Source organism: Coregonus lavaretus, assembly GCF_964263955.1.
Source record: "Coregonus lavaretus genome assembly, contig: HAP1_SCAFFOLD_398, whole genome shotgun sequence".
Classification (NCBI taxonomy): Eukaryota; Metazoa; Chordata; class Actinopteri; order Salmoniformes; family Salmonidae; genus Coregonus; species Coregonus lavaretus.
Window position 1 is genome coordinate 143,235 of NW_028156549.1, and position 12,283 is coordinate 155,517.

General features: G+C 45.2%; 1 long non-coding RNA gene across 1 annotated transcript; it reads left to right on the forward strand.

The window, feature by feature from the left end:
* The first annotated feature begins 6,671 nt into the window (after window positions 1-6,671).
* LOC311126215 lies at window positions 6,672-7,321 on the forward strand. Its single transcript, XR_014612972.1, has 3 exons — window positions 6,672-6,703; window positions 6,897-7,011; window positions 7,286-7,321. It is a non-coding gene; the product is annotated as an uncharacterized lncRNA (long non-coding RNA).
* Window positions 7,322-12,283: the final 4,962 nt, after the last annotated feature.

Here is a 12,283-nt window from a genome sequence, read left to right on the forward strand (position 1 = left end):
GGGTTGGGCCTGGTTAGTACTTGGATGGGAGACCGCCTGGGAATACCAGGTGCTGTAAGCTTTTTGTCCCAGTAGAGCGTGCTCTTGTGTCATGGAGCAACTGCCTTTTATTTATCACCCTAATAATATCATGGATTGTTATTGGACTAAATGCAGTTTGTGTGCTGCCCTGCCCTGCCCTGATCAAGTCAAATAATGGACAGTGCGTTTCCCTCAAAATATAGGCAGTACATGCAATCTTAGTTTTTAGTCTAGGAGACAGTCAATGTCTGTAGTCCATTAGGGCACTATAAAATCCCTTCAATGTTTTGCCTGATTCCGTTAATTCCCAAGTTCCCTTTTCTCCGTTTAGATTTCCCCGTTGACCGTTTGTCCCTGTTTTGGCAGGTTTTCGCTCTCAAAAGTACACCTTTTTAATAGCAAAACAGCACAATTGGATGTTCTATGTCCACAACAATGTTTAAACCCTATCAGGTGACCATTTGTGAGGTCTGGGAAAAATGTAAGACATTTAGATTTTGGGGTGTAGTTACCCTTAAATGCAAGCGTGCACCAGGAAGAGACCTTTGTTTGGTTAAGCGGTGTTGCTGTAGAACAAATGGCCACTGGAGTGATGCAAATGATCACGGTATAATTCTGCCAGGCAGGCATAGGCTACTTTGTAGTTAACATTTACTTGCGAAGGTTTTGGGGAAAGCCATTCCTTCCCTACCAGAAGAAGGTTATCATTAGCATCATCGCTAACGGCTACACAAAGTGTAGACATACGCGCGCACCGCACACATGCACACAGACAGGGGCATTCCTGTGCCGTTTCAGAAAGTTCATGGAAATACGAATCACTGATGCATTTTGTTCATGTCTTATGATTGACTTGGGCAAATGAATGTGTTTTCTAACAAGTTGAATAGATTTAGTTGATTTCTTACTAAGTTCAATAAATGTTTGAATATTGTTGAATTTCGGTTTAATGTCTGGATTCCGTGATTCGGTCCGCAACGCTTATTTTATAGGGCCCTAGTCAATGAACTTGTCATAAATCAACATAGGATAACGATATTATAACCGCGATTGATAATAGACAGTACTGTGCAGCCGTCTTCATCGACCTGGCCAAGGCTTTCGACTCTGTCAACCACCGCATTCTTATTGGCAGACTAAATAGCCTTGGTTTCTCAAATGACTGCCTCGCCTGGTTCACCAACTACTTCTCAGATAGAGTTCAGTGTGTCAAATCGGAGGGCCTGTTGTCTGGACCTATGGCAGTCTCTATGGGGGTGCCACAGGGTTCAATTCTTGGGCCGACACTTTTCTCCGTGTATATCAATGATGTCGCTCTTGCTGCTGGTGACTCTCAGATCCACCTCTACGCAGACGACACCATTTTGTATACATCTGGCCCTTCATTGGACACTGTGTTAACAAACCTCCAAACGAGCTTCAATGCCATACAACACTCCTTCAGTAGCCTCCAACTGCTCTTAAACACTAGTAAAACTAAATGTATGCTTTTCAATCGAACGCTGCTGGCACCCGCCCTCCCGACTAGAATCACCACTCTCGACGGGTCTGACCTAGAGTATGTGGACAACTACAAATACCTAGGTGTCTGGTTAGACTGTAAACTCTCCTTCCAGACTCACATAAAGAATCTCCAATCCAAAGTTAAATCTAGAATCGGCTTCCTATTTCGCAAACAAAGCCTCCTTCACTCATGCTGCCAAACATGCCCTCGTAAAACTGACTATCCTACCGATCCTTGACTTCGGCGATGTCATTTACAAAATAGCCTCCAACACTCTACTCAGCAAACTGGATGTAGTCTATCACAGTGCCATCCGTTTTGTCTCCAAAGCCCCATACACTACCCACCACTGTGACCTGTACGCTCTTGTTGGCTGGTCCTCACTACATGTTCGTCGTCAAACCCACTGGCTCCAGGCCATCTATAAATCACTGCTAGGCAAATCCCCGCCTTATCTTAGCTCATTGGTCACCATAGCAGCACCCACCCGTAGTCTGCGCTCCAGCAGATATATCTCACTGGTCATTCCCAAAGCCAACACCTCCTTTGGCCGCCATTCCTTCCAGTTCTCTGCTGCCAATGACTGGAACGAATTGCAAAAATCTCTGAAGCTGGAGACTCTTATCTCCCTCACTAACTTTAAGCATCAGTTGTCAGAGCACCTTACCGATCACTGCACCTGTACACAGCCCATCTGAAATTAGGCCACCCAACTACCTCATCCCTATATTGTTATTTATTTTGCTCTTTTGCACCCCGGTATCTCTATTTGCACATAATCTCTTGCACATCTAGCATTCCAGTGTTAATACTATTGTAATTATTTTGCACTATAGCCTATTTATTGCCTTACCTCCATAACTTGCTACATTTGCACACACTGTATATATATTTTCTGTTGTATTTTTGACTTTATGTTTTTTTACCCCAAATGTAACTCTGTGTTATTTTTATCGCACTGCTTTGCTTTATCTTGGCCAGGTCGCAGTTGTAAATGAGAACTTGTTCTCAACTGGCTTACCTGGTTAAATAAAGGTGAACAATTATTTTTTTTAAAAATAAGTTTGCAAATGTGATGATGCATGGAATGCTTGATATTTTTCATGGAGAAAATTAGCTTCCCCAAACTTGAGAGCAAGACTGGCCTAAACGCGCTAATGTTTTCCTTTGCTAATGTCCGTCCCGCCCCCCTGTCAGCTGTCAGTTTTGTCGATGACCACGTACATAAGACACGCCAATCACCGACACCTGAAGTTCCATGACCATCACAGCCCTAGTTGTATGCTTGAGTTTGTTCAGAGGAGGCTTTGAATAAAATCCGATCTGAGTGTGAAATGCCTTACTGAGGGTAAATGGAAGCTCCTCTTGTGCCCGGCTCAGCCTTATACAGTTTAAGGTACTTTACCGTATCCATTTCAGTAAGGCCAGATTGTCCAAATTCTACCCAAATATTGATGGTACATGTGACAGGTGTAAAAGCTCCTTGGTGGACTTGACCCACATGTTCTGGTCCTGTCCCCGTCTGGCAGATTATTTGTCCACTATTTAAAACCCTTTCTGAAGCATTTGATATAAAGTTGCAGCCTAGTGCAGAAATTGCTATTTTTGGAGTACCAAACAACAATCCTTCTCTGACCAATAGACAGCTAGATGCCATTGCCTTTGCCTCCCTGTTAGCCCGCAGAAGGATTTTATTGGATTGGAAATCTATCAATCCTCCCTTAGCCTCTCTTTGGCTCAAAGATCTGAAGCTGTTCCTAAAATGAGAAAAAATGAAGTTACCATTCGAGGGTCAACCAACTCATTTTATTCCTCCTGGGACCCGATGATATCCTATTTTGAACAGCTCCAAACACTTCCTCCAGATTAGTACTCTTGGCCCCACCTTGAGATTACTGCTATATAGGCCTATAAAATCACTTAATCACCTGAAATTGTTAGGCTATTACATTTTTGCTTGAAGTAACGTTGTTGTATACTTTTGTTTTGTTTTCTGACATGTAACTCAATTACTTTCCCTTTCTTTTTAAATGTGTTTGGAGGCATTCTGGGGGGAGGGGGAGGTCAAAGGGGGACTAAAAGGGGAGAAATGTACCATGTCTTTACATGTTATCTTTCATTCATTGTGAATACAAAATATATAATTTTAAAGGGAAGGCTTTGAAGCCAGATTTAGCGGATTTTGCTGTTTAGTTTTCCTCAACCTGTGTTTTGTTTCTCTCTCCTCTCCCTGTTAGATGGTGAGGCTGCTTCTCTCCAGAGGAGCCAACATTAATGCCTTTGACAAGAAGGATCGCCGAGCAATCCACTGGGCTGCTTACATGGGTGATGAGTTTACCACATCATTTACATTCTGACTAATGTCCTTTATACCAATGAATGAATGAATGAATGGACTGTGTGTTAGTCTCACAGCTCAGCTGTATGAGCCACGTCTAGTGTGTTATTATGTCAGAATCATGTACTAAGTAGGTTGATTAGATGTTTTCAGTTGTACTAACATGATGTAGGTGTTGCTTATGGTGCTGTGTACCACTAAACTAATCTATCTCTCCCTCTCTCTGCCTATCTCTCTGTGTTTGTATCTCTGTTTCTCTCTTAACCCCCTTACTATCTCCCTCCCCTTCTCTCTCTCTCTCGCTCGCTCTCTCTCTCTCTCGCTCTCGCTCCTCTCTCTCTCTCTCTCTCTCTCTCTCTCTCTCTCTCTCTCTCTCTCTCTCTCTCTCTCTCTCTCTCTCTCTCTCTCTCTCTCTCTCTCTCTCTCTCTCTCTCCTCTCTCTCTCTCTCTCTCTCTCTCTCTCTCTCTCTCTATTTATCCCTCCCTCTCTCTCTCTACCATAGGGCACATTGAGGTGGTGAAACTGCTGGCCTCTCATGGATCAGAGGTGTCCTGTAAAGACAAGAAGGCCTACACCCCTCTCCACTCTGCAGCCTCCAGTGGAATGATCAGTGTGGTCAAGTACCTCCTGGACCTTGGAGTGGATGTGAGTCAACACGCATTCAAATGTGTAGGGGGTTTTCATAATAGTAATGAAGAGAGAGAGGTTAGAGCCAGTGATTTGGACCAGGGGGTTTTCATAACCAAGTAATGAAGAGAGAGAGGTTGGACCAGGGGGTTTTCATAACCAAGTAATGAAGAGAGAGAGGTTGGACCAGGGGGTTTTCATAACCAAGTAATGAAGAGAGAGAGGTTGGACCAGGGGGTTTTCATAACCAAGTAATGAAGAGAGAGAGGTTGGACCAGGGGGTTTTCATAACCAAGTAATGAAGAGAGAGAGGTTGGACCAGGGGGTTTTCATAACCAAGTAATGAAGAGAGAGAGGTTGGACCAGGGGGTTTTCAGAACCAAGTAATGAAGAGAGAGAGGTTGGACCAGGGGGTTTTCAGAACCAAGTAATGAAGAGAGAGAGGTTGGACCAGGGGGTTTTCAGAACCAAGTAATGAAGAGAGAGATGTTGGACCAGGGGGTTTTCATAACCAAGTAATGAAGAGAGAGAGGTTGGACCAGGGGGTTTTCAGAACCAAGTAATGAAGAGAGAGAGGTTGGACCAGGGGGTTTTCATAACCAAGTAATGAAGAGAGAGAGGTTGGACCAGGGGTTTTTCAGAACCAAGTAATGAAGAGAGAGAGGTTGGACCAGGGGGTTTTCATAACCAAGTAATGAAGAGAGAGAGGTTGGACCAGGGGGTTTTCATAACCAGGTAATGAAGAGAGAGAGGTTGGACCAGGGGGTTTTCATAACCAAGTAATGAAGAGAGAGAGGTTGGACCAGGGGGTTTTCATAACCAAGTAATGAAGAGAGATAGGTTGGACCAGGGGGTTTTCATAACCAAGTAATGAAGAGAGAGAGGTTGGACCAGGGGGTTTTCAGAACCAAGTAATGAAGAGAGAGAGGTTGGACCAGGGGGTTTTCATAACCAAGTAATGAAGAGAGAGAGGTTGGACCAGGGGGTTTTCAGAACCAAGTGATGAAGAGAGAGAGGTTGGACCAGGGGGTTTTCATAACCAAGTAATGAAGAGAGAGAGGTTGGACCAGGGGGTTTTCATAACCAAGTAATGAAGAGAGAGAGGTTGGACCAGGGGGTTTTCATAACCAAGTAATGAAGAGAGAGAGGTTGGACCAGGGGGTTTTCAGAACCAAGTAATGAAGAGAGAGAGGTTGGACCAGGGGGTTTTCATAACCAAGTAATGAAGAGAGAGAGGTTGGACCAGGGGGTTTTCATAACCAAGTAATGAAGAGAGAGAGGTTGGACCAGGGGGTTTTCAGAACCAAGTAATGAAGAGAGAGAGGTTGGACCAGGGGGTTTTCATAACCAAGTAATGAAGAGAGAGAGGTTGGACCAGGGGGTTTTCATAACCAAGTAATGAAGAGATGGAGGTTGGAGCCAGTGTTTTGGGCCAGGGGGTTTTCAGAACCAAGTGACCTGATCAGGAATGTATTGTTTTGTCCCCCCCCCCCCCCCCCCCTCTCTCTCTCCACTCTTTTCCCTCCCTTGCTCCCTCCAGATAAATTAGCCCAATGGGTACGGTAACACCCCCCTCCACGTGGCATGCTACAACGGGCAGGACGTGGTGGTGAATGAGCTGATCGAGTGTGGCGCCAACGTGAACCAGGTGAACGAGAAGGGTTTCGCCCCACTCCACTTCACGGCCGCCTCGCGCCATGGGGCGCTCTGCTTGGAGCTGCTGGTGGGCAACGGGGCCCTCGTCAACATCAAGGTGAGGAGACCGGATGACCAACACTGTGTCTGAACTAAATAACCCCCTATTCCCTATGTAGTGCACTACTTTTGACCAGGGGCCCATAGAGCAAGGAGCCGTGATGACACTGCCTGTGTCCCAAATGGCACCCTGTTCCCTTTATAAGTACACTACTTTGGTTCAAAAAGTAGTTCACTATGAAGAGAATAGGGTGCCATTTGGGACGCCCACACTGACGCAGCACATGGCTTAGTATTTGGCCCTGGTCTACATTCAAATACCAATGGAATAGGCCTAACAATGCAAACTAAATGCCATCAAGCGCTCCTCCAATACGTGTTTGATTTTGCCTGTGGTCAGCAGCACAGACTGCCGTGTGAACCATCTTTGTCTTTCTATCTGCAGATGGAAAGACCCCCCTCCACATGACGGCCATCCACGGACGCTTCTCCAGATCTCAAGCCATCATCCAGAATGGTGAGTCGCTGTGAATGCTCTCAACTGAATATATATGAACCAGTAGGCTCTTCAGCATTGTCTTTAGTCTTCAAACCATGATTCACTGGCACAGAGCAATGTTACTTGCAATGTGGTTGAACATGATGCTTCATGATGCCTCTTGGGTCAAGTGGTTGACGTGTGTGTGTGTTTGTGTGTGTGTGTTCTGTAGGTGCTGAGATCGACTGTGAAGATAAGAATGGAAACACACCCCTGCACATCTCTGCTCGCTACGGCCATGAGTTACTCATCAATACACTCATCACGAACGGAGCTGACACAGCCAAGTGAGAACACACACACACACAGTTTCCAGCAATAATGCAACATGCATCTGCAATTCTGTCATTGACCGAATTGCCGCTTGGAGACTATGCTCAACACATTGTGGTGTGTGGGGGGTTGAAAGACAGGGCATTGCAGCATGCTGATGTGTTGATCTGCTGTGGGGTTTAATGAGGACTGTGATGTGGTGCTGTTTCCAATCTTAGCTGAATCAACTGTAAGTCGCTCTGGATAAGAGTGTCTGCTTAAAGTCTAAAATGTAAAAATGTGTTGCAGGCGAGGCGTCCATGGGATGTTCCCCCTCCACCTGGCTGCTCTCAGTGGGTTCTCTGACTGCTGTCGGAAGCTCCTCTCATCAGGCTTTGATATAGACACCCCTGACGACTTTGGAAGGACCTGTTTACATGCTGCAGCAGCTGGAGGGTGAGTGGACTGGTCCAGGCTTTACACCAAGGAATATTTAGTTCATGAACTGGAAAGCCACCAGAAAGAACAAACACATATTCACACTCTTACATTTCACATGGTTTAGCAGTATTGTTTAGAGTTATTTAAAAAATCGTATAGATCATTAGTGCGGTATCATTTCTGTATAATGTGGTTCCATGCCATGGTGGTATTGACTTGAGCTCTGGTCTAAATTGTCTTTATATCTTCTTGAAAGAGAAGCCTGCAAACTGCTCTTGCTAGTATCACTTTTTATTATTGCTTTTAGTAGCATTATAAAAACAGTGATACTAGCAAGAGCAGTGTACGGGTTTCTCTTTTCTTTCAGGTTCTCATTGTTACCATCCACCTGATAGCTCAGATGAACGAGAGCCTTTCTGACCTTGATATCTTGTTACCATCCACCTGATAGCTCAGATGTACGAGAGCCTTTCTGAACTTGATATCTTGTTACCATCCACCTGATAGCTCAGATGTACGAGAGCCTTTCTGAACTTGATATCTTTTTACCATCCACCTGATAGCTCAGATGAACGAGAGCCTTTCTGAACTTGATATCTTGTTACCGTCCACCTGATAGCTCAGATGAACGAGAGCCTTTCTGAACTTGATATCTTGTTACCATCCACCTGATAGCTCAGATGTACGAGAGCCTTTCTGAACTTGATATCTTGTTACCATCCACCTGATAGCTCAGATGTACGAGAGCCTTTCTGAACTTGATATCTTGTTACCATCCACCTGATAGCTCAGATGTACGAGAGCCTTTCTGAACTTGATATCTTGTTACCATCCACCTGATAGCTCAGATGTACGAGAGCCTTTCTGAGCTTGATATCTTGTTACCATCCACCTGATAGCTCAGATGTATGAGAGCCTTTCTGAACTTGATATCTTTTTACCATCCACCTGATAGCTCAGATGAACGAGAGCCTTTCTGAACTTGATATCTTGTTACCGTCCACCTGATAGCTCAGATGAACGAGAGCCTTTCTGAACTTGATATCTTGTTACCATCCACCTGATAGCTCAGATGTACGAGAGCCTTTCTGAACTAGATATCTTGTTACCATCCACCTGATAGCTCAGATGTACGAGAGCCTTTCTGAACTTGATATCTTGTTACCATCCACCTGATAGCTCAGATGTACGATAGCCTTTCTGAACTTGATATCTTGTTACCATCCACCTGATAGCTCAGATGTACGAGAGCCTTTCTGAACTTGATATCTTGTTACCATCCACCTGATAGCTCAGATGTACGAGAGCCTTTCTGAACTTGATATCTTGTTACCATTCACCTGATAGCTCAGATGTACGAGAGCCTTTCTGAACTTGATATCTTGTTACCATTCACCTGATAGCTCAGATGTACGAGAGCCTTTCTGAACTTGATATCTTGTTACCAGGAACCTGGACTGTCTGAATCTGCTGCTCAACACAGGGGCAGACTTCAACAGAAAGGACAGCTTCGGAAGGTCTGTCTGTGGCATCAAATAACTTTCATATGTGATCTTTATGATAATGGGGAATATAGTATAGGGGCATATAGGAATTATTATGGGATATATTGGGCGGCAGGTAGCCTAGCGGTTAAGAGCGTTGGGTCAGTAACCGAAAGGTTGCTGGTTCGAATCCCCTAGCCGACTAGGTGAAAAATCTATGTGCCCTGCAGAAAGGCACTTAACCCTAATTGCTCCTGTAAGTCGCACTGGATAAGAGTGTCTGCTAAATGACGTAAAATGTAAATGTTTTACAGCTCCAATAAGCTGTTTCTGTTGTTGATGTTGAATGGTTTCTGTGCGTTCTTCTAGGAGTCCTCTGCATTATGCGGCAGCCAATTGTAACTACCAGTGTCTGTTTGCCTTGGTGGGGTCTGGGGCCAGTGTGAACGATCTGGATAAAAGGGGTTGCACCCCGCTCCACTACGCTGCTGCCTCCGACACAGACGGAAAGTACGTCTCACACCTCTCTTACTGTTGTGTGTGTTGTGGTGCCATGACCTTTCACATTTCACTGTAGTCTGGAGAGTATGTTGTGGTGCCATGACCTTTCACATTTCACTGTAGTCTGGAGAGTATGTTGTGGTGCCATGACCTTTCACATTTCACTGTAGTCTGGAGAGTATGTTGTGGTGCCATGACCTTTCACATTTCACTGTAGTCTGGAGAGTATGTTGTGGTGCCATGACCTTTCACATTTCACTGTAGTCTGGAGAGTATGTTGTGGTGCCATGACCTTTCACATTTCATTGTAGTCTAGAGTATGTTGTTGGCCGTGTTTGAATGCATACTAGTGTTAAAATCTGCAGTGTGAAAGCTTGGCCACGTCTCCTTTGGGAAAGTGTCTCTGCTTGCTTATCTGTCTGTCTTGATGTTGGTATAATGATTAGTGAACTCTTGACCTCTGACCTCTAGGTGTCTGGAATATTTGCTGCGAAACGACGCTAACCCAGGGATCAGGGACAATCAGGGCTACAACGCAGTCCATTACGCGTCTGCGTAACAGGAAGTGGCGTTTCCTACCGAAAATGCATAAGTTTCCAAAGATCATGATTAAGGTAGGGTGCTCTGTGTTTTGAGATTACCTCTTTAAGGCAGGGCTGAAATTTACCCTACAGATTCACTACACCTCTATTGTCTCTCAGCATTAGAACAATACTGTTGTCATTGTCTTTAGGAGGTTGAGTGAGGACGCTGTAATTCAATCCTAATACACATGGGAGAGAGTCAATGGCTATGTCCCAAATGGCACCCTATTCCCTATATAGTGCACTACTTTTTACCAGCGCTCTATGGGCCCTTTTCAAAAGTAGTGCCTTACGTAGCGAATAGGGTGCCTTTTGGGATGCACACTCTGTATTTTACACAGGCTCAGTTGTCCTGATGTGTTTTGTCAACAGCTGTTCAAGACAAAAGGGGAACCGAAGAGCCACCCTAAACAGGATGCACTGCCTACCAAACGTCTCAGAGAGACTCATATTTCACAGGGTAAGTGATAAGCATCGATAATGTCATATTGATGTATCACCCTATGACAAGCTTGTTAAAACAGTGACAACAGATACAGGCAGACGGACGGGCAGGCAGGCAGACGGACAGGCAGGCAGACAGACGGACAGGCAGGCAGGCAGACAGACAGGCAGACGGACAGGCAGGCAGACGGACAGGCAGGCAGACAGACAGACAGGCAGGCAGGCAGGCAGGCAGGCAGGCAGGCAGACGGACAGGCAGGCAGACAGACAGACAGGCAGGCAGGCAGACGGACAGGCAGACAGGCAGACAGACAGGCAGGCAGGCAGGCAGGCAGACGGACAGGCAGGCAGACGGACAGACACAAACACACACATTCATTTTCTGATTATGAAATGTTCTTATGACAGATGCTGAGTGTGAGGTTCCAGAGGTTCCATCCACTTCCCCTCCCAAGGAGGACCTGACAACCACACCGGCCCCTGCTCCCCAGGAGTCCCAGTCCCGTAAACGCCCACTCATAGTCAGGGTGTTACACGCTCTCTCCAGAGCCATCTCCAAACCATTCAGAGGAGCTTCTGGGAAGAAGAATTAGCCAAATGCCTGATTTTATTAATATTATATTTTAATCAGAGCCTTTATTTAATAAAACATTACTGCATTGATTTCTGTCTATAGTAGTCTTCATGTATGTGCAAGATAACGGTAAAGTACTTCAAACCACATAGTCAAAAGTATTCATAGTGAAGTACCGTTTATGATTATTGATTGTGGAAATACACATAATACAGAAAAGTTGTTGTCACATACAAAGACAGACATAAAGGAGAACTCCGTAGACCAGTCACATTCTCAAGCCATAACTAAATCCATGAATGGATCTCCTATAAGATGACAGGAGAACATTTGTAACACTTTCTATGAATCCAGGCTCTGTCGCAGCCGGCCGCGACCGGGAGACTCATGGGCGACGCACAATTGGCCCAGCGTCGTCCAGGGTAGGGGAGGGAATGGCCGGCAGGGATGTAGCTCAGTTGATAGAGCATGGCGTTTGCAAGCAAAACCTCAAGACTTCCTTAGTATTTGATTTTGTGCACCAGCTGTTGTTTACAAATATACACAGACCGCCACCCCTTGTCTTACCGGAGTCAGCCGCTCTTTCCTGCCGATGTAGCGTATATCCCGTCAGCTGTATGTTGTCCATGTCGTCGTTCAGCCACGACTTGGTGAAACATAAGATATTACAGTTTTTAATGTCCCGTTGGTAGGATAACCATAATCGTAGGTCTTCTAATTTATTTTCAAATGATTGAACATTGGCTAATAGGATTGATTGAAGAGGCAGTTTACTTGCTCGCCGTCGGATTCTTACAAGGCACCCTGACCTACGTCCACGATATCTCCGTCTCTTTCTCCTGCGAATGACGGGGATTTGGTCCTTGTCGGGTGTCTGTAGGATATCCTTCGCGTCCGACTCGTTGAAGAAAAAATCTTCGTCCAATATGAGGTGAGTAATCGCTATCCTGATATCCAGAAGCTCTTTCTGGTTATAAGAGACGATGACAGAAACATTATGTACAGAATAAATTACAAATAACGCGAAAAAACACACATTATAGTACAATTGGTTAGAGGGCTGTAAAACGGCAGCCATCTTCTCCGGCGCCATCTCCCCAGATGCCTGTAAACAGCTTGGAAAATCACCCCCACAGCATGATGCTGCCACCCCCGTGCTTCACGGTTGGGAGGGTGATCTTCGACTTGCAAACAACCCCCTTTTTCCTCCAAACATAACAATGGTCATTATGGCCAAACAGTTCTATTTTTGTTTCATCAGACCAGAGGACATTTCTCC